The sequence below is a fragment of the Macaca mulatta genome, chromosome 19 (genome assembly GCF_049350105.2).
Source record: "Macaca mulatta isolate MMU2019108-1 chromosome 19, T2T-MMU8v2.0, whole genome shotgun sequence".
Taxonomy (NCBI): Eukaryota; Metazoa; Chordata; class Mammalia; order Primates; family Cercopithecidae; genus Macaca; species Macaca mulatta.
Window position 1 is genome coordinate 54,718,699 of NC_133424.1, and position 24,472 is coordinate 54,743,170.

Below are 24,472 nucleotides of genomic sequence, written 5' to 3' on the forward strand. Positions count from 1 at the left end.
AAATCATATGGTTACAAGCTGTCTTAGAAATAATCACTAATATAAGCGGCAGAGCCTTGACTATTCTGTTCTGGCAAGAAACTCTGATGAGAAATGCTATCTATCAAAATAGATTAGATCTGGACTACTTGCTAGCGACTGAAGGAGAGATCTGCAGGAAATTTAACCTTACTAATTGCTGCCTACACATAGATAATCAAGGGCAAGTAGTTGAAGACATAGTTAGAGATATGACAAAACTGGCACATATGCCCATGCAAGTGTGGCATGGATTTGACCCTGGGGCCATGTTTGGAAAATGGTTCCCAGTGCTAGGAGGATTTAAAACTCTTATAATAGGAGTTATAATAATAATAGGTACCTGTCTACTGCTCCCCTGTTTGATACCTGTACTTCTTTGAATGATAAAAAGCTTCATTGCTACCTTAGTTCACCAAAATGCCTCAGCACAAATATACTATATAAATCATTATCGATCTGTCTTGCAAGAAGACATAGGTAGTGAAAATGAAAGTGAGAACTCCCACTAATAAAATGAGTGAGAGTCTCAAAAGGGAGGAATAAGGGAGCAGACCACCCCTCATATTGTCTTATGCCCAACTTCTGCCTCCAAAGAAAGAAGAAGTAAAAACTAAAAGGCAGAAATGAAATCCACAAGCAGACAGCCTGGTATCGCACCCTGGGCCTGGTAGTTAAAGATCGACCCCTGACCTAATTGGTTCTGTTATCTTATAGATTACAGACATTGTATAGAAATGCACTGTGAAAATCCCTATCTTGTTTTGTTCTGATCTAATTACTGGTGTAAACAGCCCCAGTCACATACCCCCTGCTTGCTCAATCAATCACCACCCTCTCACATGTACCCCCTTAGAGTTGTGTGCCCTTAAAAGGGACAGGAATTGGTTACTCAGGGAGCTCAGCTCTTGAGACTGAAGTCTTGCTGATGTCCCCAGCTGAATAAAACTCTTCCTTCTGTAACTCGGTGTCTGAGGAGTTTTGTCTGCCCCTTGTACTGCTACAACGACATCTTAGGGCATTCTAATATAATGGATGGAGAAGGTGCAGCATCATACCTGTGGTGTTCTTGTACAAAGTGTATAACATGTGTTTAATCATGAGAAAATATTAGAGAAGTCCAAACTGAAGGTCATTCTACAAAATAAGTAACCAATACTCTTCAAAAATGTGAAGCACTTAAAGATAAATCTTAACTTTCCCAGATTAAAGGAGACTGAGAGAACAGTACAACAAAGAGCAATATGTGATACTAGATTGGATCCTGGTGCAGAGGAAGAACATTAGTCAGAACATACAGGGGATTTGGATAAGGTCGCTACAGGCATTCATTTTACAATGTTAATGATCATTTATTGATTTTGATTATTAGGTGCATATCTTAAAGTTAATATTTGGGGAAGTTGAATGAAAAGCATATGAGGACTTCGCCTAATTTTGGAACATTTTTGAAAGTCTGAAATGGTTTCAAAATTAAACATGAAAAGAAAAGAAAAGAAATATAGATCTTTTAGATATTTCTATTAAGTTTCCAAAGTTGAAGATCATTTCCCAACTTATCTTGCCTAATACTGGTCAGAGTAATCTTCCTGGAAATGCAGTTTGTCATGTTTGTGACCTTCTCAAAGCTTTCCAGTGACTTCTCTTATCTGTAGGATGAAGTTCCCATTACGTAGGCTGCCATTCAGTGTCCTCATAGCATGGCCCTAATCTCCCTTTTTTTTTGATCTGTACTGAAAAACCTGACCAACATTTTATTTTCTTATGGCCAAACTTGTTCTAACTTTTTCTTGCTTAATGATGCCTTTCCCTGTCTTCTCAACTGTGGGACTTCAGTCAAGGTGGTGGGAAATGTTTTAGAAGAAAAATTATAAATATAGCTATAGGAAATAGTCACAAACCTTCTTGGAAGTCTGGTAGTTTACATAGCTTCAGTAAAAGGTTTGGCTGAAGGCAGCTGAATTATCTTAAATGCTTAGGGCATAGATACACAGGAATGTAGAGGAGTTTATCTAAATATCTTGTTTACTCAGGCCATCCTAAAACCAACATTTAATCTTATGCGCAGGGAAACTATTTTCTGGGAGGTCTGCAATGTCAGTTACCTTCTAGTGGTGTTTACTCAAGACATTTGTCATTTAATCTGTACTAAATAAATGCAAACTTCACTGGCTGATCAGGGCCTCTGCTGTTAACTCTTTACCGGACCTTTCTAGGTATCCGTGAGTGACTTGGCCACCTAGCCTGCTCTTTCACTGGATAATTGTGTCTGAATGTATTTGTTCATCCATTGCTGGGTCAGAGTCTGCCGGTTGGACCCAGACAGTTGGTGTCCCGTGTGAGGACCTGGCATGTTGCTTCCCAGGTCTGAGGTATAGCTGCAAATAATCACGACAGAACCCTTGACAAAGAAGGTGAAGACTGTGCAGTTGGTAAGCCAGTAAGTCGATAAGTCAGTAAGTCAGTAGGTCATCAGTGCCTGCTTGGGATCTCCAATTTCGAGGGAATTGTTCAGGGTAGGGTTTTTATCAGGGGACAACAGTTATCAGCATAGCAGAAGCAGTATTCAAAAAGTATTCAAACAGCTGCTTAAAGTCACTGGAGCCTCAGTTTTGCAGGATCAATTAAGGGACCTAATGCAAATTGTATCATTTAACCCATGGTTCCTGAAAGAAGGTAAGCTAGACATAGAGCTTTGCGAACAAGAGGGAAGAAAAATTTCTGTTGTTGTTGTTGTTTTTTGTTTTGCTGTTGTTTGTTTTTTTCTGTTTTTTAAAATTATTCTTTTTTAGAGACAGAGTCTTACTCTGTCATCCAGGCTAGAGTGCAGTGGCACGATCTCAGCTCACTGCAATCTCCCTCTCCTGGGTTCACACCATTCTCCTGCCTCAGCCCCCTGAGTAGCTGAGACTACAGGCGCCTGCCACCACGCCTGGCTAATTTTTTTGTATTTTTAGTAGAGACAGGGTTTCACCATGTTAGCCAGGATGGTCTAAATCTCCTGGCCTCATGCACAAGAGCAATGGGTCCCAGTATAATCTTTAATGCTATGGGCTTTAGTGAGGGCGACTCTGCTCCCATTATACACAGAAGAGCCTAAAAAGGGGAAGGAGAAAGAACCGTCACCTACTTTACCACCCCTGAGTTCCTTAGCCCCAATATCACCTGGCAAAAATAACAAAGAGGAAAGGGAGGTTTTGCCTGAGCCCCCTCCTCCAATAAATAAGAAAAAAGACAAGGCATACACTACAGCTATGGGACCCTTTCTTAAGCAAGCGACATTTGAAGGGGAGCTTTTAGCCTGCCCAGTGATGCAAAATCAATAAGGCAGTCAGGTGTATGTTTATAAAGAGATAAGAAAAGGCATTAGAAACCGAAGCTGTGCAGCCAAGCAGGCGGTGTGCGTTAGGAAAGGCTCAGCGGGAAAAAAGCCAGCAGTGCCCAATCTGACAGGGTCCTCCAGGCCAGCAGCCTCTGCCCAGCGGTAGGAGGAGGGAGGCATGCAGACAAAAAGAGGTGCCTATGCAAGCGCAGTGGGACCGCTGACCAGGACCTGCGTCGCTGCTCTCCGGCTCCACGGGCGGCCCATGGTAAAATTTCATGTGTTCCTTGTATACCAGGAATATCGCAAATTATAATTCTCTGTTAAAATTTAAGTTACATTTAAATTATAATTATGGCCACTGTTTTACCTCCACTGCCCCTGATGTGGCTCTCTCAAAATCTTAGTTGGGTAGAACAGTGACCTCTGAAGGGAGAGAAATTACAAAGAGCCCATGAATTATTTGAGGAACAATTAAAATCCGGCCATATAGAACCATCTAACAGTCCTTGGAATTCGGCCATTTCCTCATTCCCAAAAGTTTGGCAAATGGAAACTTTTGCATGACTTCCCTGCTATTAACGCTAATCTACAGCCTACGGGACCCCTTTCCCCGTGGCGATTGCTCAAGATTGGCCTATAATTGTGATTGACTTAAAGGACTGTTTTTATTCTATTCCTCTCACAGAACAGAACAGAGAAAAATTTGCGTTTACATTACCAGCTATTAATAATGAAAGGCCAACTTCCTGATTTCGTTGGGAAGTGCTTCCTCAGGGAATGCTGAAGAGTACTATCATGTATCAGTAACATGTAGATCAGGCTTTAGTTCCCAGTAGAAAAGAATTTTCTAATAGCAAGATTATTCATTTTATGGGTGATATATTACTGGCAGCCCCAAGAGAACCAGCACCTTTAAATTTATATGCCTCTGTTATAAAGAATACACAGTTGGCTGGGTGCAGTGGCTTACGCCTGTAATCCCAGCACTTTGGGAGGCCAAGGCGGGTGGATAACGAGGCCAGGAGCCCGAGACCATCCTGGCCAACATGGTGAAACCCTGTCTCTACTAAAATACAAACATAACCACTTTAAAATGTGCAATCAAGTGGAAATAACCACATACACGGTGTTCAGTTACCATCACCACTATTTTTCCTAGAAAATTTTTATCATTTTAAACTGAAGCTTTGCATCTTTTAAACAATAATAACTCCCTATATTTTCCACCCTAGACCTTGATCATCTCTACTATCTCTCTATGAATTTGCCTATTCTTGGTGTTTCATATAAATGGAATTATACATATTTGTTATTTTGTTTCTGACATATTTCACTTAATATAATTTTCCAAAAACCATGCATGTTCCAGCGGATGTCAGAGCTTCATTCCTCTTTAAGACAGATTAACATTCTGTTGTATGTGTGACCACATTTGTTTATTCATATGTTGATGAACACTTGGATTGTTTTCATATTTTATCTTTTGTGAGTAATGCTGCAATCAACATTCCCATGCGAGTACCTGTTTGAGTCCCTGGATTCAATTCTTTGGATATATACCTAGGAATGGATGCTGTTTCATATGAGAATTCTATGATTAGCTTCTTGAGGAACAGCACAACTGTTTCTCCTAGTGGCTGTACCTTTTTATAACCTCACCAGCAATGTATGAGGATTCCAAATTCTACATAAGGCTTTCACTTGTTATTTAACATGTGAAAAGAATAGTAGCCATATTTGTAGGTGTAGTGTGATATCTCCTTGTAGTTTTGACTTTGTATTTTCCTAATGACTAATGACGTTGAGTTTCTTTTCAGGTGTCTCTTGATGATTTGCATATCTTCTTTGAAGAAATGTCTATTTGAGTTCTTTGCCCATTTATGTAAATTGGGTAGTTTGTCTTTTTGTTGTCGATTTGGAGCAGTTCTTTATATATTCTGGGCATGAAACCATTGTCTACGTGATTTGCAACTATTATGTGTCATTCTGTGTTTGGTCTTTTTATTTTCTTGATAATATCCTTTGATGCACAAAAGGCTTGCATCTTTAGCTCAATTTATCTATTTTTCCTTTTTGTTTCTCATGCATTTGGGTCATACCTGAGAATCCATGGCACATTTGAGGTCATTAAATTTTACCCCATGTCTTTTTCTAAGATGTTTTTATGGTTATAGATCTTATAATTAACTCACTGATCCATTTTCAGATAATTGTTTGATACGGTTGGAAGTATAGTTCTCTAAGTTTATTGTTTTGCATGTTTTTACCTAGTTGTTTCTGCACCATTATTTGAGAGGATGACTGTTCCTCCATTAAATTATCTTGACACCCTTATGCAAGAGCAATGAACTATAAGGGTGAGTGTTTATTTCTGGACTCTCAATTCTATCCTTTTGACCCCTATTTGTATTCTTATGCCAGCAGCCTCTGTTTTTAATAGTTGTAATGTTTTGTGAGATATGAAATAAGAAAGTTCAATTTCTGCATTTTTTTTGGCAAAATTGTTTTGGCTCTTTCAAGGGTACTTTTTTAAAAGCAGGGAGGCCAATGTTGTGCAGTTGGAAAGCCGTTTCTGTCTTCTTTCAAAGGGGAATTTTGCAGTCTAGGGATCTTTTCAGGAACTTTATCAAAGTCGGTAAATTATCACCACTTCCATTGCTGAGGTACTGTGTTAAAATGTGTGTTGCCTCCCTTTGAGGAATTGAGAGACCCTGGAAGCACTTACCCATGTGGTGAGGGACAGTGAGCTCCTTCATGAGGGGCACAGAAGACATGGCTTTGGGACACAATGTTGTCAGGGAAGGAGTGTGCATCTCTACCTCTTTATTTTTTTGTACAGATTGCATCTCAGCTAGATGTACTAGATATTGAAATCTTTGTTCATTCTCTTGGTTCTGGTTTAGCTGACCTGTCAGCTGGAGCTGGAAGGCATGCCTGGCAGGGGAGTGACCCCCATGTGAAAGAGCAAGACTCAGCAGAGTGAAAGCAGCTGAGACCCAGAGAAGCCAGGGAGGTCTGACTCTTAGAAGCCAAAGACCAGCAGGTGGGTGTCCTCAGGGGCAAATGGACTACACTGGTACCCATTGCCGTGGGTTGGAAAAAGGTAAGAGGCTTTGGAGATTCCATTTTCTCTCTCAGCTCTTCAGCAGATTTGGGCCCTGGGCTGGTACTGTCCTGCATCAGGGGCAGGATAGACAGTAATGGCTGCATATCAGGCCTAAGTCCATGTCATCCTCTCAGGCATTGGCACTGCAGATGGAGAATTTTGTTCAGAGGCCTAGCCTTGGCACATGGGAGGAACCACCTTATTAAAATTAATTTAAGAAAAGAGTATACATGCTTTTTTCTTCTCGAATAATTATTAATGGCATGTTTTACAATGTATCTCTTAAAGGAATGGTGAGAATCATCTACATAATGTATGTTTTAGGTTGTCCGTTCTATAATTGCAGTTTTCACATATTCTTATAGAGACCATTTTCTTTGGGAACACACGGGCAGTGTCTCTGTGTTCATTTCTACTGGGAAATCTTTATGCAGCGTAGAGAGAGTCACATTTCCTAATGAGAGATGGAAAGCATCTGGCTACCAGAAAACATGTCCAAATGCTGCTGGTATGATCATGGGGCTGCAGGTGAAGGTCAGTTTAAGGAGGTGTCAGGCAAAGTAATTTTGAAAGTCTTTTTTTTTTTTTTTTTTTACAAAATCATGGGTAGAAGCCACCATCTGGACCCACCACATGTTGGAATTGATGAGGGACAGAAATGGAGCTCAGAATATTGAGAATGAAATCCAGGAGTGGCAAGAGGTTTGAGAGGTCGACAGGTGTGAGAGGTGAATGAGTGAAGGATGAGAATGATCAAAACGTCTTCTTTCTCCACAATAAGAGAACATTTGAGGTCCCTGAGCCAGACAGTGTACAGGCCAGGAACCTAAATGCTACCATTCATAGATAGCCAAGATGGCCCTAAGATGGTGAGAGAATCAGAATGGGGTTGGGGTTACATTGTGTATTTTTTTCTCCCAATATCTACAGAATTCCCTACATCCCACTTTTTAAAGTAACCCAGTGGGTGTCATTACCTTTCTCAGTTCCAGACCTTTCCGGTTCATGGTTACAGACCCTTGGAAAACCCATATCCTTTCTGCTGTGAGGTACAGGCCGCCAAGTGGCATTATCCCTAAACATGCCTTCTGGGACATCAAATTGCTGATTAAGTAAAGGTCATTTCAGTAGCTATTGAAGACCTCCATTTTACCTGTCTCACACTTGTAATTCTTCTACCAAGAGGTGATGGATTTTAGTGGTGATTTGCTTTTATAGATTAGTGAAGATTAATGCTTCTGCCAGGGGCAGTTTTTTCACTGGGAAAAGCATTTGGCAAAGTCTGGAGACATTGCTGGTTGTCAGAGCTGGGGGAGGGAGTCCTGCTGGCCTTGAGTGGGTAGAGTCCCCAGATAGTGCTGAACATTCTAGAGCTCACAGAGCCCCACCAGCATGACCACTACAAAGTTCAATGCTGAGGAGGAGTGGAGAGCCCTGATGTGCCTCCCCTAGCTTCCCTGGAGGTTTTTACCTTCTCCTTCCACCAGTCTCTACCACTTTCTCACCTCAGCTTACTCCTTGAACCTTAATGTCCTCCACTTGAACTTTCCCTTAGTTTAAGAGCTGCTGTAATTTCTCAACTTCCTTGGCTCCTTTCTGATCCTTAGCAGGGTGTCCTCTAGAGGGCACCCTCACATTTCCTGGAGCTTCCCAGGATCCAGAGGCCCCTGCCCTGTTTGGGCACCAGGGATATGGCCTTGTGCCTCTGTCCCTAAAGGTCCTGTCACTCAGGAGCTTTCTGTGAGAGCAACTGAGGTGATATTACCCTCCCCTACTTTTCTTGGAACATAAAAATATGTACAAACCTTGTAGAGTAAACTTTCTTAGTGCATGTCAAAATTTAAAAATACATATATTTTTGCCTCCCAAACTTTACTGGGAAAAATTTATCACAGTCTCGGTCATGAAAAATGACACATAATCAGGGTTATTCACTGTATTGTTTGTTTAACAACAAAATATTGGGAACAACCTAGACTTTCACCGGCACAATGCTAATTAAACAGGCTACCTTATATCTACACAACAGAAGATGATGCAGCTGCATAAAAAGTATAGACTCTTTCAGCTATTCTTACGGAAACACCTCCATGTTCTGTTTTAATTATAGCATCTAAACATCACAGAATAAGATGCAGTTTTTGTACTAGATCTGACCTTAGAACATTATTTTTACCTTTTTTTTTTTTTTTTTTTTTAAAGAGAGTGTCTCACTCTCTTACCCAGGCTGAAGTGCAGTGGTGAGATCATAATTGATGGCAGCCTCAAACTTGTGAGCTCAAGTGATCCTCCTGCCTCAGCCTCCTGAGTAGCTGGAATCACAGGCATGTGCCACCATGCCTAGCTAATTTTTTGTGTTTGTTTCTGTAGAGATGGTGTTTCACCCAGGCTGGTGAAACCCCAGGCTGGTTTCAAACTTCTGGGCTCAAGTGATCTGCCCACTTTCCCTCCCAAAATGTTGGAATTACAAGCAAGTGTCATGACACCTGATTCTGCCTTTTTTTTTTTTTTTTTAATTTGGACCGCAGTCTACTCACCTCTTTCCCCATTAGGTGATTTCTGTTTTTCCTCTATTTCTCTACCATATGTCCATGCCAAAATCCAGATGTATTGTCTTTTGTTTAGAATTATATATATATATATTTTAAGAGAAGCTTTAGGAATGGTCTCCTAGCTGATTTTCAGGATTCTAATCTTCACTGTCTAAGCCATGTTTTTGCGTTTCTGGATACTGATTAGAGTGAATTGTAGGGCATTTAAAGCCTACCAATACCTGTACCATCCCTCAGTGTATCTAATTTGGCTGATGTGTAGTGTGGCCCAGGGATTGGTTGTTTAAAAATAGTTTCAAGGAAAAGGGTCATTTTGCAGTGAAGGAACTTTAGCCCAGTGATCAAAGTTAACATCCCCAGTAGTCAGTGTTAATGACATCTTAGGGCCTTGTAATATAATGGATGGAGAAGGTGCAGCATCATCCCTGTAGTGTTCTTGTACAAAGTGTATAACCTGAGTTTAATCATGATAAAGTAACAGCAAAGTCCAAACTGAGGTTCATTCTACAAAATAAGTAACCAATGCTTTTCAAAAATGTGAAGCTCTTAAAGGTAAATCCTAACTTTCCCAGATTAAAGGAGACTGAGAGAACAGTACAACAAAGAGCAATATGTGATAGTAGATTGGATTCTGGTCCAGAAAAAGGACATTAGTCAGAAGATAGAGGGGATTTGGATAAGGTCTGTACAGGCTTTCATTTTACAGTGTTAATAATCATTTATTGATTTTGATTATTAGGTGCATATCTTTAATGTTAATATTTGGGGAAGTTGAATGAAAAGCATATGAGGACTTTGCCTATTTTTGGAACATTTTAGAAAGTCTGAAATGATTTCAAAATTTAACATGAAAAGAAAAGAAATATAGATCTTTTAGATATTTCTATTAAGTTTCCAAAGTTGAAGATCATTTCCCAACTTATCTTGCCTAATACTGGTCAGAGTAATCTTCCTGGAAATGCAGTTTGTCATGTTTGTGACCTTCTCAAAGTTTTCCAGTGACTTCTCTTATCTGTAGGATGAAGTTCTCATTACGTAGGCTGCCATTCAGTGTCCTCATAGCATGGCCCTAATCTCCCTTTTTTTAAATCTGTGTTGAAAGACCTGATCAACATTTTAATTTCTTATGGCCTAACTTGTTCTAATTTTTTCCTGCTTGTCTGATGCCCTTCCCTGTCTTCTCAACTGTGGGACTTCAGTCAAGGTGGTGGGAAATGTTTTAGAAGAAAATTTATAAAGTTAGTTATAGGAAATAGTCACAAACCTTCTTGGAAGTCTGGGGGTTTGCATAGCTTCTGTAAAAGGTTTGGCTGAAGGCAGCTGAATTATCTTAAAAGCTTAGGGCATAGATATACAGGAATGTAGAGGAGTTTATCTAAATATCTTGTTTACTCAGGCCATCCTAAAACCAACATTTAATCTTATGCTGAGGGAACTACTCTGGGGGAGGTCAGCAATGTCAATTACCTTCTAGTGGTGTTTACTCAAGACATTTGTCATTTAGTCTGTATTAAATAAATGCAAACTTCACTGGCTGATCAGGACCCCTGCTGCTAACTCTTTACCAAATGCTTCTAGTTGTCTGGGAGGGACTTGGCCACCTAGCCTGCTCTTTCACTGGATATTAGTGTCTGAGTGTATTTGTTCATCCATTGCTGGGTCAGTGTCTGCCAGTTGGACCCACACAGTTGGTCCTCAGGCCTGAGGTATAGCTGCAAATAATCACGGCAGAACCTTCGAAAACTAAGGTGAAGGCTCTGCAGTTGGTAAACCAGTAAGTCAATAAGTCAGTAAGTCAGTTGGTCATCGGTGCCTACTTAGCATCTCCAATTTTGAGGGGTTGTTCAGGGTAGAGTTTTATCACGGGACAACAGTTATCAGCACAATAGGAGCAGTATCTAAAAGTATTCAAACAACTGCTTAAAGCCACTGGAGCCTCGGTTTTGCAGGCTCGATTAAGGGACCTAATGCAAATTGTATCACTTAACCCATGGTTCCGGAAAGAAGGTAAGCTAGACATAGAGCTTTGGGAACAAGTAGGAAGAAATCTTTCTTTCTTTCTTTCTTTCTTTCTTTCTTTCTTTCTTTCTTTCTTTCTTTCTTCCTTTCTTTCTTTTTTTTTAAGACAGATACGAGAAACAGAAAAGGTAGAGATGTGGGAGTTTAGTCAGGGTGGCGGAAAAGATTTTAGAGGAAAAATTATAAAGATAGTTATAGGAAATAGTCACAAACCTTTTTGGAAGGCCGGGGGTTTGCATAGCTTCAGTAAATGAGTTGGCTGAAGGCAGCTGAATTCTCTTAAAAGGTGTAGATACATAGGATTGTAGAGGAGTTTACTCAGGTGGTCTTAAGAACACCCTTTGATTATCTGCAGGTTCCTGATTGCTCTTTACTTGGGAGGTTGGTAATGTCAATTACCCTGTAGTGATGTTTACTCAAGATGCTTGTAATTTAATCTGTATTAAATAAATGCAAACTTAGCTGGCTGATTGGGACCACTGCTGCTAACTCTTTTCTGGAACTTTCTTGGCATGTGTGAGTGGCTAGGCAGCCCAGCCCCATCTTTCGTGGGATATTTGTGTCTGAGTATATTTGTTCATCCGTCGCTGTTTCAGGGTCTGCCGGTCCGACTCAGGCACTCAACCTCCTTAATTGTTTTTTGTCCTAAGGCCCATTTCAGACCCCATCTCTTCAATGACGTCTGTATGGTTATTTCTGTTAGATGCAACCAACTTTCCTTTCTTTGAATTCTGGTAGGTACAATTGTGCAGAGTGAAATGCGAGTTATATTTTATTATTATTTTAGAAAAAAGAAGCTAATTTATTCTGCTCATTAAAAGTTTCCTTTTTAAAACAAATTTTAAAATTTTGAATGGAGAAGGATTAGAGATTAAATTGTTGATGTTTGAAATTCATTGTGGTTGTTAAAAAAATGCTTGTTGTAGTTTCAAGGGTACACCTGTAGGTCTTTTATGTAGGTAAACCCATGTCACGGGGGTTTGATGTCCAGATTATATCATCAATTAGGTACTAAGGCTAATACTCAATAATTATTTTTTCTTCTGTTGTTTTGCCTCCCACCCTCCACCCTCAAGTAGGTCCTGGTGTGTGTCGTTCCCATCGCGTCCATGTATTCTCTTTATTTAGTGCCCACTTACACATGCAATATTTCATTTTCTGGTTCCTGCATTAGTTTGCTAAGGATATTATTCTCTAGCATCATTTATGTTCCTGCAATAGACAAGATCACAATTTTTTTTTAATGGATAGGTTGATTCCATGTCTTTTCTGTAGCAAATAGTGCTGCAATGAAAATTTGTGTGCTTGTGTCTTTATGGTAGAATGATTTGTATTCCTCTGGGTATATAACCTGTAATGAGATTGCAGGGTCAAGTGGTAGTTCTGCTTTTAGCTCTTTGAGGAATTATCACACTGCTTTCCACAATGATTGAACTAATTGACACTGCCACCAACAGTGTATAAGCATTCCCTTTTTTTCTGCAACTTTGCCAGCAGGTTATCTTTTTATTTTTTGAAACTAGCCATTCTGATTGGTGTGAAATGGTGTCTGGTTGTGGTTTGATTTATATTTCTGTAATGATCAGTGATATTGAGCTGTTTCATGTGCTGTAGGCCACATGTAAAACTTCTTTTAAAAAGTGTCTCTCCATGTCCTTTGCCCACTTTTTAATGGTTTTTTCTTGTGTAAATTTATTTAAGTTTCGTATAGATTCTGGGTATCAGACCTTTGTCAAATGCATAGTTTCTAAATATTTTATCTGATTTCTTATCTTGTCTGTTCCCTCGGTTGATAGTTTCTTTTGCTGGAAGCATGAGTTTTAGATTTAGATATGTGAGTCTGAGTCCTGCTTCTGCCTTTAATGGGCTCTGAGATAAGGAAGAAGTTCATTGATGTTTTGGGATAGATGGATAATAGTAACTAATTAAAGCGTCATTGGGAGCATTATATGAGGTGCAAACATAAAGGTCTCCAGTGCATAGCAGATTTTTTCCTCTTCGTTTTCATCTTAACGTGTATATTCTCTCATAAAGCAAGGTCACATCAATTGTAACTTTAAGTGTGCAATCTAAGTCTAGCTCCTAAAACTAGAGTCTGTTAGACTTTACACTGATAATACTTTTTTTTTCTATGTACAGAATAAAGACAAGATGAGACCCAATATTCTTCCCCCTACTTGTCTCTTCCTACCTGCCTTCCCCTTTAAGATGATGTATAAATGCCAGACCTCCTGAAAACCTCCTCAAAGACATAACAAGCCACAGAGGGTTTCTACAACTTGTGTTTTTCTAGGGCATGCCCTCAGGCTCTGGTCAAATAAACCTCAATTGATTCAGAAACTTGAATCAGGCACTCAATTTGGTTAACATTTTGCCAACCATGAAGGGGTTCTGTTAATGGAGTTTAGAAACTTTGACCTGCAGGGCTTCTTTTTTTGTTCATGCTCAGTACCAATTATAGAGCTTTAGTTTTGACCAATCATGTGACTTTCTGAGAATTGACTCCTACTTTCTCTTGAGGTCCCTGCTTTCTCAGATTTTTTTTTTTGTTTGAGATCTGAGTTTTGTTTTTTCATGGAACTCCTCTCCTCATGGAGCTTTGCTCACTTCCAAGAAGGAACAGGAGTTTCCTGCTCCTGTGACAATGGAGAGCACACTGTAGCTTGGTCCCTGCTCAACTAAGGAGCTGGTTTGTGGTTTTGTTTTAGAATTTGGTAGCTGCAAGGTAAGACTTATTACTACTTCATTGTAACTTCTCCTTATGCTTAGAGTTTTCAATAGTATGTAAATAGTGCAATCACTATTTGTGTGTGTGTGTGTTTTTAAATAATTCTTCCTTTGGATTTGGCCAACTCTTCACCCTGTCTAATGTCCAAAACCCTTTCACTTGGTCAAGTCCAAATCTAACAGGAGCTCTAAATTATGGTGAAGCAAGCCTTGACATTGGCTAAAGTTCTGTAACTGCAGAACATCCAATTCCACCTCTAGAAACACCTGTTAGTTGAAGAAAATAAAAATATTTTTAACCCACGGCATAGTTCTTTGACAAATTTTGACGTGTCTGTCAGAGGGCCAGCAAATAGAAGTGTCCCTGCACAGTTGCCTTTTGGGGAGAAAAAGTATATCATAGAGAATCATTATTAATGCAGGCATGTCGTCCCTTATCTGGATCTGGAAGAAGTGGACTGAATCTGATACCTTGAAGATAAAACATTTAGCCTTGATTTTTCTCTGAGGGCTGCTACCAGCAACGTTTCACTGACACAAGACCAGCTTTGCTAAGTGAACTTCTTTTCTTTCTTCCATGACCTGTATTACCACTGAAACCTGATTTACTGCCATAACCTTGTTTTGGATGTGCAGAAATGCAGAAAAATAGTAAGTCAGCTAAAGTATAAAAATGTATTAATCTCAAGTTTCCTGGCTTCTCTCTGTGCATTCTTTCCAATTGGATGGTAAAAATCACTGTTTCCTCCACCAAATTTTTATTAATGGGAGAAGATTTGTGTTGTACTAGTCCTAGTGTAGTAATTCTTGTGTACTTTTTAGTGATGTTGGGGTGTGAATATTTTGATTGTTTAATCCATTTCCTACCAGAAATAGTCTTTTCTTTTATCTCTTTCCTTTAGTGTTGTTCATAAACGGAGGTACTGGATAAAGTTTTCTCATGTTGTCATATGTCATTGAGGTTGTGATTTGTGACCATGTCAGAGCACTCACTCTTGATCTCCGCTATCAGGGGGAGGAAACATTTTTGAGTCATTATTAGGTGACCAGCCTTAACATGGCTGAGAACCTGAGGTTTTTTACTTTTTCTTTTGTTTTCCAAATGTGTTAAGCTCCCGGGAGGGCTTGTCATAAGAAATCCCATCCATCTTGGACTTTTGTCATCCCAAGTCTTTTTGCTTAGATAGGGCAGTGGCAACACGAGTCTTTTGCTTTCCTAAGCCTATTCCTTAGAGTACATATTTTATTCTGTTGGGTTGGGGAAAAGATCATTGGGATTGGTTTTTCACTGAAGAAGCTGTTGGATCGAGTCACTTAAAATCAATACACCACTGGAAATTCTAATAGTCCATGGCCAGAAGATGGATTCTTTAAATTGGGACTTCTAATTTAAAAATATATTTTAGAGCACTCTTATGCCAAACGGTTGATCAGAGGATTGAATTTCAAAGAAAGACAACTAATAGTGTTACGGCTAGCCTTAAAATTTCTTTTGACTAAATTACAGAGCAATAATCTGACTTAAAACAAAGCTAATTTTTTTTTTTTTTTGTAAACTCAAACTGCTTGCCTTAGATCCTCTGAGAAAATAAGAATAAAAACCACTTTGCCTTGTCACTGAAGACTTAAAAATTTTATGCTTCTACTGCTGCATCCTGGATTTAATTTTGGATGAGGGAACCAGCGTTGTTTTGATATTTGTGTGAGTTTTGAGTTTTTGAGTTGCTCCTTCATCTCTTTGAAGATGCCTCATGCATGCTTGGCTAAGCCAAAATCTTGGTTAAGGCTTATTAATTTCATTTGGGAGGACACTTTTGGTTAAAAAAAACAAATCAAATGCCAGAAATATCAGGTGTTTGTCCTACCTAAAATCTGATAATAAGAAATCTGTGGCCAGGTGCAGTTGCTCATGCCTGTAATCCCAGCACTTTGGGAGGCCGAGGTGGGCAGATCATGAGGTCAGGAGATCAAAACCATCCTGGGTAACACAGTGAAACCCCATCTCTACTAAAAATACAAAAAATTAGCCGGGCATGGTGGCGGGTGCCTGTAATCCCATCTGCTTGGGAGGCTGAGGCAGGAGAATGGTGTGAACCTGGGAGATGGAGTTTGCAGTGAGTTGAGATCACGCCACTGCACTCCAGGGTAGGTGACAGAGCAAGACTGTCTCAAAAAAAAAAAAAAAAGAAAGAAAGAAAAAAAGAAAAAGAAAAGAAAAAGAAAAAAAATCTGAAAGTGTTAACAGTAGATAGCTGGTCAGATGTGAGCAGGGCAGGAGAGATCTTTCCACCTCCACATACTAGAAATGTCAAGTGAACATCACCAGGTGATGGTCAAGTCAGGTGGTTGTTAACCGTCTCTCTAAAGTAGTAATTGGTTGCAGGTAGTGCCAGGGAGATACAGTCTCACAATAGATAGAATACACCTGCAACAGGTGATCAGCAGCTTCCGGAAAAGTTGTCAGATACTGAGCAACTGGGCTGATATATATGCATTAAGAGGTAACATAACAGAGTTTCCGGTATATGACCTTTGGGGACTTTTTTTTTTTTTTTTTTTTTTTTTTCATTTGAGAAGCATTTTGTAGGAACTATGTTTTTAAATTTTTTATTATTTTATTTTATTTTAAAATCTTTCCTTTCCGAAGGTTTTTGGGGATTTGGTATTTAATTACATAAGTTCTCTAGTGGTGATTTGTGAGATTTTGGTGCACCCATCACCGAGCAGTATACAATGAACTCAATTTGTAGTCTTTTATCCCTCACCCCCTTCCCACCCCTTTCCCCAAGTCTATTTTATCATTCTTATGCCTTTGCATCCTCATAGCTTAACTCTCACTTATAACTGCTGTTGTAAAAGGGGTTCAGTTCTTGATTTGATTCTCTGCTTGGTCACTGTTGGTGTATAGCAGAGCTACTGATTTGTGCACATTAATTTTGTATACTGAAACTTTGCTGAATTTATTTATCTGTTCTAGCAGCTTTTTGGAGTCTTTAGGGTCTTCTAGGTATACGATTATATCAATTGCAAACAGCGACAGTTTTACTTCCTCTTTACCGCTTTGGATGCCCTTTATTTATTTCCCTTGTTTGATTGATTTGGCTAGGACTTTCAGCCAAATCTGTTGAATAAAAGTGGTGAGAACCAGTGGCCTTCCTTGTCTTGTTCCCCTGCTGAGAGTGAATGCTTTCAACTTTTTCTCATTCAGTATTATGTTGGCTGTGGGTTTGTGTGCCAATTTTGCTGAGCGTTTTAATCATAAAACGATGCTGGATGTTGTCAAGTACCTTTTCAGGGTCTATTGAGAGGATCATGTGATTTTTAAATTTTGTTCATGTGGCGTACCACATTTATTGACTTGTGTATGTGGAACCATTCCTGCATCCCTAATGTGAAACCTACTTGATCATGGTGGATTATGTTTTTGATGCGTTGTTGGATTCGGTTAGCTAGTATTTTGTTAAGAATTTCTGCATCTGTGTGCATCAGGGATTTTGGTCTATAGTTACCTTTGTTATGTCCTTTTCTGGTTTTGGTATTAGGGTGATGCTGGCTTCATAGAATGATTTAGGGAGAATTCCATCTTTCTCCAGCATGTGGAATTGTCCTTGAATTTGTTTTGTTTTGTTGTTAATTTTTAAATTATCTTTTCAATCTTGCCGCTTTGTATTGGCCTGTTCGGGGTTTCTAATTCTTTCTGATTTAATCTAGGAGGGTTTCATATTTCCAGGAATGTATTCATCCCCTCTAAGTTTTCTAGTTTATGCACATTAATGTGTTCATAGTACCTTTGAATGATCTTTTGTATTTCTGTGGCGTTGGTGGTAATAGCTCCCATTTCATTTCTAATTGAGCTCATTTGGCTCTTCTCTGTTCTTTTCTTATTTAATCTTGCCAATGGTGTATCAATTTTATTTGGTATTCCAAAAATCCAGCTTTATGTTTTATTTATAGTTTCTACTATTTATTTCAACTGCATTTAGTTGTGCTTTGATCTTGGTTATTTTCTTTCTTCTGCTGGGTTTGGTTTTGGTGTGTTCTTCTTTCTTGAATTTCTAGAAGTGCAACCTTAGATTGTCTACTTGTGCTCTTTCAGTCTTTTTGATGTAAGCATTTAAGGCTATGAACTTTTAGCACTCTCTGCAGAATTCCAGATGTTTTGATAGGATGCATCACTATTGTTCAGTTCAAAGAAGTTTTAATTTTCTTGATTTCATATTTGACCCAATGATCATTCAGGAACAAGTTATTAATTTCCATGTGTTTGCATGGTTTTGAAGGTTCCTTTTGGAGTTGATGTCCAGTTTTATTCTACTGTTGTCTGAGAGAGTACTTCATATAATTTCAATTTTCTGAAATTTTTTGAGACTTGTTTTGTGGCATATCATATGACCTATCTTGAAGGAAGTTCCATTTGCTGATGAATAGAATGTATATTCTGGGTTGTTGGGTAGGATATTCTGTAAATATGTCTTAAGTCTATTTGCCCTAGGGCATAGTTTTAATCCATTGTTTGTTTTTTTTTTTTAATTATTATTATACTGTAAGTTCTAGGGTACATGGGCATAATGTGCAGGTTTTTTTACATACGTATACTTGTGCCATGTTGGTGTGCTGCACCCATCAACTCGTCATTTACATCAGGTATAACTCCCAATGCAATCCCTCCCCCTCCCCCCACCATGATAGGCCCCAGTGTGTGATGTTCTCCTTCCCGAGTCCAATGAATCTCATTGTTCAGTTCCCACCTATGAGTGAGAACATGCGGTGTTTGGTTTTCTGTTCTTGCGATACTTTGCTGAGAATGATGGTTTCCAGCTGCATCCATGTCCCTACAAAGGACACAAACTCATCCTTTTTTATGGCTGCATAGTATTCCATGGTGTGTATGTGCCACATTTTCTTAATCCAGTCTGTCACTGATGGACATTTGGGTTGATTCCAAGTCTTTGCTATTGTGAATAGTGCCACAATAAACACATGTGTGCATGTGTCTTTATAGCAGTATGATTTATAATCCTTTGGGTATATACCCAGTAATGGGATGGCTGGGTCATATGGTACTTCTGTTCTAGATCCTTGAGGAATCGCCATACTGTTTTCCATAATGGTTGAATTAGTTTACAATCCCACCAACAGTGTAAAAGTGTTCCTATTTCTCCACATCCTCCCCAGCACCTGTTTCCTGACATTTTAATGATTGCCATTCTAACCAGTGCGAGATGGTATCTCATTGTTGTTTTGATTTGCATTTCTCTGATGGCCAGTGATGACGAGCATTTTTTCATGTGTCTGTTGGCTGTATGAATGTCTTCTCTTCTTTTAAGAACTGTCTGTTCATATCCTTTGCCCACTTTTTGATGGGGTTGTTTGTTTTTTTCTTGTAAATTTGTTTGAGTTCTTTGTAGGTTCTGGCTATTAGCCCTTTGTCAGATGAGTAGATTGCAAAAATTTTCTCCCATTCTGTAGGTTGCCTGTTCACTCTGATGGTAGTTTGTTTTGCTGTGCAGAAGCTCTTTAGTTTAATTAGATCCCATTTGTTAATTTTGGCTTTTGTTGCCATTGCTTTTGGTGTTTTAGACATGAAGTGCTTGCCCATGTCTATGTCCTGAATGGTATTACCTAGGTTTTCTTCTAGGGTTTTTATGGTTTTAGGTCTAACATTTAAGTCTCTAATCCATCTTGAATTAATTTTCGTATAAGGAGTAAGAAAAGGTTCCAGTTTCAGCTTTCTACTTATGGCTAGCCAGTTTTCCCAGCACCATTTATTAAATAGGAAATCCTTTCCCCATTTCTTGTTTTTCTCAGGTTTAGATGGCTGTAGATGTGCGGTATTATTTCTGAGGACTCTGTTCTATTCCATTGGTCTATATCTCTGTTTTGGTACCAGTACCATGCTGTCTTGGTTACTGTAGCCTTGTAGTATAGTTTGAAGTCAGGTAACGTGATGCCTCCAGCTTTGTTCTTTTGACTTAGGATTGTCTTGGCAATGCGGGCTCTTTTTTGGTTCCATAAGAACTTTAAAGCAGTTTTTCCAATTCTGTGAAGAAACTCATTGGTAGGTTGATGGGGATGGCACTGAATCTATAAATTACCTTAGGTAGTATGGCTATTTTCACGATATTGATTCTTCCTGTCCATGAACATGGTATGTTCTTCCATTTGTTTGTGTCCCCTTTTATTTCACTGAGCAGTGGTTTGTAGTTCTCCTTGAAGAGGTTCTTTACATCCCTTGTAAGTTGGATTCCTAGGTATTTCATTTTCTTTGAAGCAATTGTGAATGGAAGTTCATTCATGATTTGGCTCTCTGTTTGTCTGTTACTGGTGTATAAGAAAGTTTGTGATTTTTGCACATTTATTTTGTATCCTGAGACTTTGCTGAAGTTTCCTATCAGCTTAAGGAGATTTTGGGCTGAGACAATGGGGTTTTCTAAATATACAATCATGTCATCTGCAAACAGGGACAATTTGACTTCTTGTCCTAACTGAATACCTTTGATTTCTTTCTCTTGCCTGATTGCCCTAGCCAGAACTTCCAACACTATGTTGAATAGGAGTGGGGAGAGAGGGCATCCCTGTCTTGTGCCCATTTTTTCCAGTTTTTGCCCATTCAGTATGATATTGGCTGTGGGTTTGTCATAAATAGCTCTTATTATTTTGAGATACGTTCCATCAATACCAATTTTTTTGAGCGTTTTTTGCATGAAGGGCTTTTGAATTTTGTCAAAGGCCTTTTCTGAAACTATTGAGATAATCATGTGGTTTTTGTCTTTAGTGCTATTTATGTGCTGGATTACGTTGATTGATTTGCGTATGTTGAACCAGCCTTTCATCCCAGGGATGAAGCCCACTTGATCATGGTGGATAAGCTTTTTGAGGTGCTGCTGGATCCAGTTTGCCAGTATTTTATTGAGGATTTTTGCATCAATATTCATCAGGGATATTTGTCTAAAATTCTCTTTTTTTGTTGTGTCCCCGCCAGGCTTTGATATCGCGATGATGTTGGCCTGATCAAATGAGGTAGGGAGGATTTCCTCTTTTTCTATTGATTGGAATAGTTTCAGAAGGAATGGTACCAGCTCCTCCTTGTACCTCTGGTAGAATTCTGCTGTGAGTCCATCTGGTCCTGGACTTTTTTTCGTTGGTAGGCTATTAATTATTGCCTCAATTTCAGAGCCTGCTATTGGTCTATTCAGGAATTCAGCTTCTTCCTGGTTTAGTCTTGGGAGAGTGGAAGTGTCCAGGAAATTATCCATTTCTTCTAGATTTTCTAGTTTATTTGCATAGAGGTGTTTATAGTATTCTCTGATGGTAGTTTGTATTTCTGTGGGGTCGGTGGTGATATCCCCTTTATCATTTTTTATTGCATGTATTTGATTCTTCTCTCTTTTCTTTTTTGTTAGTCTTGCTAGCAGTCTATCAATTTTGTTGATCTTTTCAGAAAACCAACTTCTGGATTCACTGATATTTTTGGAGGGTTTTTTGTGTCTCTATCTCCTTCGGTTCTGCTCTGATCTTAGTTATTTCTTGCCTTCTGCTAGCTTTTGAATGTGTTTGCTCTTGCTTCTCTAGTTCTTTTAATTGTGATGTTAGAGTGTCAATTTTAGATCTTTCCAGCTTTCTCTTGTGGGCATTTAGTGCTATAAATTTCCCTGTACATACTGCTTTAAATGTGTCCCAGAGATTCTGCTATGTTGTATCTTTGTTCTCATTGGTTTTAAAGAACATCTTTATTTCTGCCTTCATTTTGTTATATACCCAGTAGTCATTCAGAAGCAGGTTATTCAGTTTCCATGTAGTTGAGCGGTTTTGATTGAGTTTCTCAGTCCTGAGTTCTAGTTTGATTGCACTGTGGTCTGAGAGACAGTTTGTTATAATTTCTGTTCTTGTACATTTGCTGAGGAGTTCTTTACTTCCAATTATGTGGTCAATTTTGGAATAAGTGTGATGTGGTGCTGAGAAGAATGTATATTCTGTTGATTTGGGGTGGAGAGTTCTGTAGATGTCTATTAGGTCTATTTGTTGCAGAGCTGAGTTCAATTCCTCGATATCCTTGTTAACTTTCTGTCTCATTGATCTGTCTAATGTTGACAGTGGGGTGTTGAAGTCTCCCATTATTATTGTATGGGAGTCTAAGTCTCTTTGTACGTCTCTATGGACTTGCTTTATGAATCTGAGTGCTCTGTATTGGGTGCATATATCTTTAGGATAGTTTGCTCTTCCTGTTGAATTGATCCCTTTACCATTATGTAATGGCCTTCTTTGTCTCTTTTGATCTTTGATGGTTGAAAGTCTGTTTTATCAGAGACTAGTATTGCAAGCCCTGCTTTTTTTTGTTCTCCATTTGCTTGGTAGATCTTCCTCTATCCCTTTATTTTGAGCCTATGTATGTCTCTGCATGTGAGATGGGCCTCCTGAATACAGCAAACTGATGGGTCTTGACTCTTTATTCAGTTTGCCAGTCTGCATCTTTTAATTGGAATATTTAGTCCATTTATGTTGAAGGTTAATATTGTTATGTGTGAATTTGGTCCTGCCATTGTGATATTAACTCGTTATTTTGTTCGTTACTTGATGCAGTTTCTTCCTAGCCTCGATGGTCTTTACATTTTGGCATGTTTTTGCAACGGCTGGTACCGGTTGTTCCTTTCCATGTTTAGTGCTTCCTTCAGGGTCTCTTGTAAGGCAGGCCTGGTGGTGACAAATTCTCTAAGCATTTGCTTATCTGTAAAGGATTTTATTTCTCCTTCACTTATGAAACTTAGTTTGGCTGTATATGAAATTCTCGGTTTAAAATTCTTTTCTTTAAGAATGTTGAATGTTGGCCCCCACTCTCTTCTGGCTTGTAGAGTTACTGCTGAGAGATCTGCTGTTGATGGGCTTCCCTTTGTGGGTAACCCGACCTTTCTCTCTGGCTGCCCTTAAGATTTTTCCCTTCATTTCAACTTTGGTGAATCTGGCAATTATGTGTCTTGGAGTTGCTCTTCTCGGGGAGTATCTTTGTGGCGTTCTCTGTATTTCCTGAATTTGAATGTTGGCCTGCCCTACTAGGTTGGGGAAGTTCTGGATAATATGCTGCAGAGTGTTTTCCAACTTGGTTCCATTTTCCCCGTCACTCTGGCACCCCAATCAGACGTAGATTGGGTCGTTTTACATAATCCCATACTTCTTGCAGGCTTTGTTCATTTCTCTTTCTTCTTTGTTCTTCAGATTTCTCTTCTCACTTCATTTCATTCATTTGATCCTTGATTGCTGATACTCTTTCTTCCAGTTGATTGAGTCGGTTACTGAAGCTTGTGCATTTGTCACGTATTTCTCGTGTCATGGTTTTCATCTCTGTCAGTTCGTTTATGGCCTTCTCTGCATTAATTATTCTAGTTATCAATTCTTCCACTCTTTTTTCAAGATTTTTAGTTTCTTTGCGCTGGGTACATAATTCCTCCTTTAGCTTTGAGAAGTTTGATGGACTGGAGCCTTCTTCCCTCATCTCGTCAAAGTCATTCTCCGTCCAGCTTTGATCACTTGCTGGCAATGAGCTGCGTTCCTTTGCAGGGGGAGATGCACTCTCATTTTTTGAATTTCCAGCTTTTCTGCCCTGCTTTTTCCCCATCTTTGTGGTTTTATCTGCCTCTGGTCTTTGATGATGGTGATGTACTGATGGGGTTTTGATGTGGGTGTCCTTCCTGTTTGATAGTTTTCCTTCTAACCGTCAGGACCCTCAGCTGTAGGTCTGTTGGAGATTGCTTGAGGTCCACTCCAGACCCTGTTTGCCTGGGTATCAGCAACAGAGGCTGCAGAAGATAGAATATTGCTGAACAGCGAGTGTACCTGTCTGATTCTTGCTTTGGAAGCTTCCTCTCAGGGGTGTACTCCACAGTGTGAGGTGTGGGGTGTCGGTCTGCCCTTATTGGGGATATCTCCCAGTTAGGCTAGTCAGTGGTCAGGGACCCACTTGAGCAGGCAATCTGTCCATTCTCAGATCTCAACCTCCATGTTGGGAGATCCACTGCTCTCTTCAAAGTTGTCGGACAGAGTCGTTTGCATCTGCAGAGGTTTCTGCTGCTTTGTTGTTGTTGTTGTTGTTTAGCTGTGCCCTGTCCCCATAGGTGGAGTCTACAGAGACAGGTAGGCCTCCTTGAGCTGCTGTGAGTTCCACCTAGTTCTAGCTTGCCAGTGGCTTTGTTTACCTACTTAAGCCTCAGCAATGGCGGGCAACCCTCCCCCAGCCTTGCTGCTGCCTTTCCGCGAGATCACAGACTGCTGTGCTAGCAATGAGGGAGGCTCCGTGGGCGTGGGACCCTCCCGGCCAGGTGTGGGATATAATCTCCTGGTGTGCCCGTTTTCTAAGATCCTTGGTAAAGCGCAGTATTGGGGTGGGAGTTACCCGATTTTCCAGGTGTTGTGTGTCTCAGTTCCCCTGGCAAGGAAAAAGCATTCCCTTCCCCCTTGTGCTTCCCAGGTGAGGCGGTGCCTCGCCCTGCTTCAGCTCTCGCTGGTCGGGCTGCAGCAGCTGAGCAGCACCGATTGTCCTGCACTCCCTAGTGAGATGAACCCAGTACCTCAGTTGAAAATGCAGAAATCACCTGTCTTGTGTGTGGCTCGCACTGGGAGTTGGAGACTGGAGTGTTCCTATTTGGCCGTCTTGCTCCGCACCCCTCCCATTGTTTGTTTCTTGACTTTCTGTCTTGATGACCTATCTAGTGCTGTCAATGGAGTATTGAAGTC

The 24,472-nt window shown here is 39.7% G+C and overlaps 1 long non-coding RNA gene across 1 annotated transcript in view; it reads left to right on the forward strand.

Annotated features, from left to right (window-relative positions):
• Nucleotides 1-4,837: 4,837 nt before the first annotated feature.
• Nucleotides 4,838-24,472, forward strand: part of LOC144337558 (uncharacterized) — a 119,445-nt gene continuing 99,810 nt past the window's right edge. The window contains exons 1-2 of the long non-coding RNA XR_013410766.1: nucleotides 4,838-5,700; nucleotides 6,247-6,386. This is a non-coding gene — a long non-coding RNA (uncharacterized LOC144337558). The remainder of the gene's footprint in view (nucleotides 5,701-6,246; nucleotides 6,387-24,472) is intronic.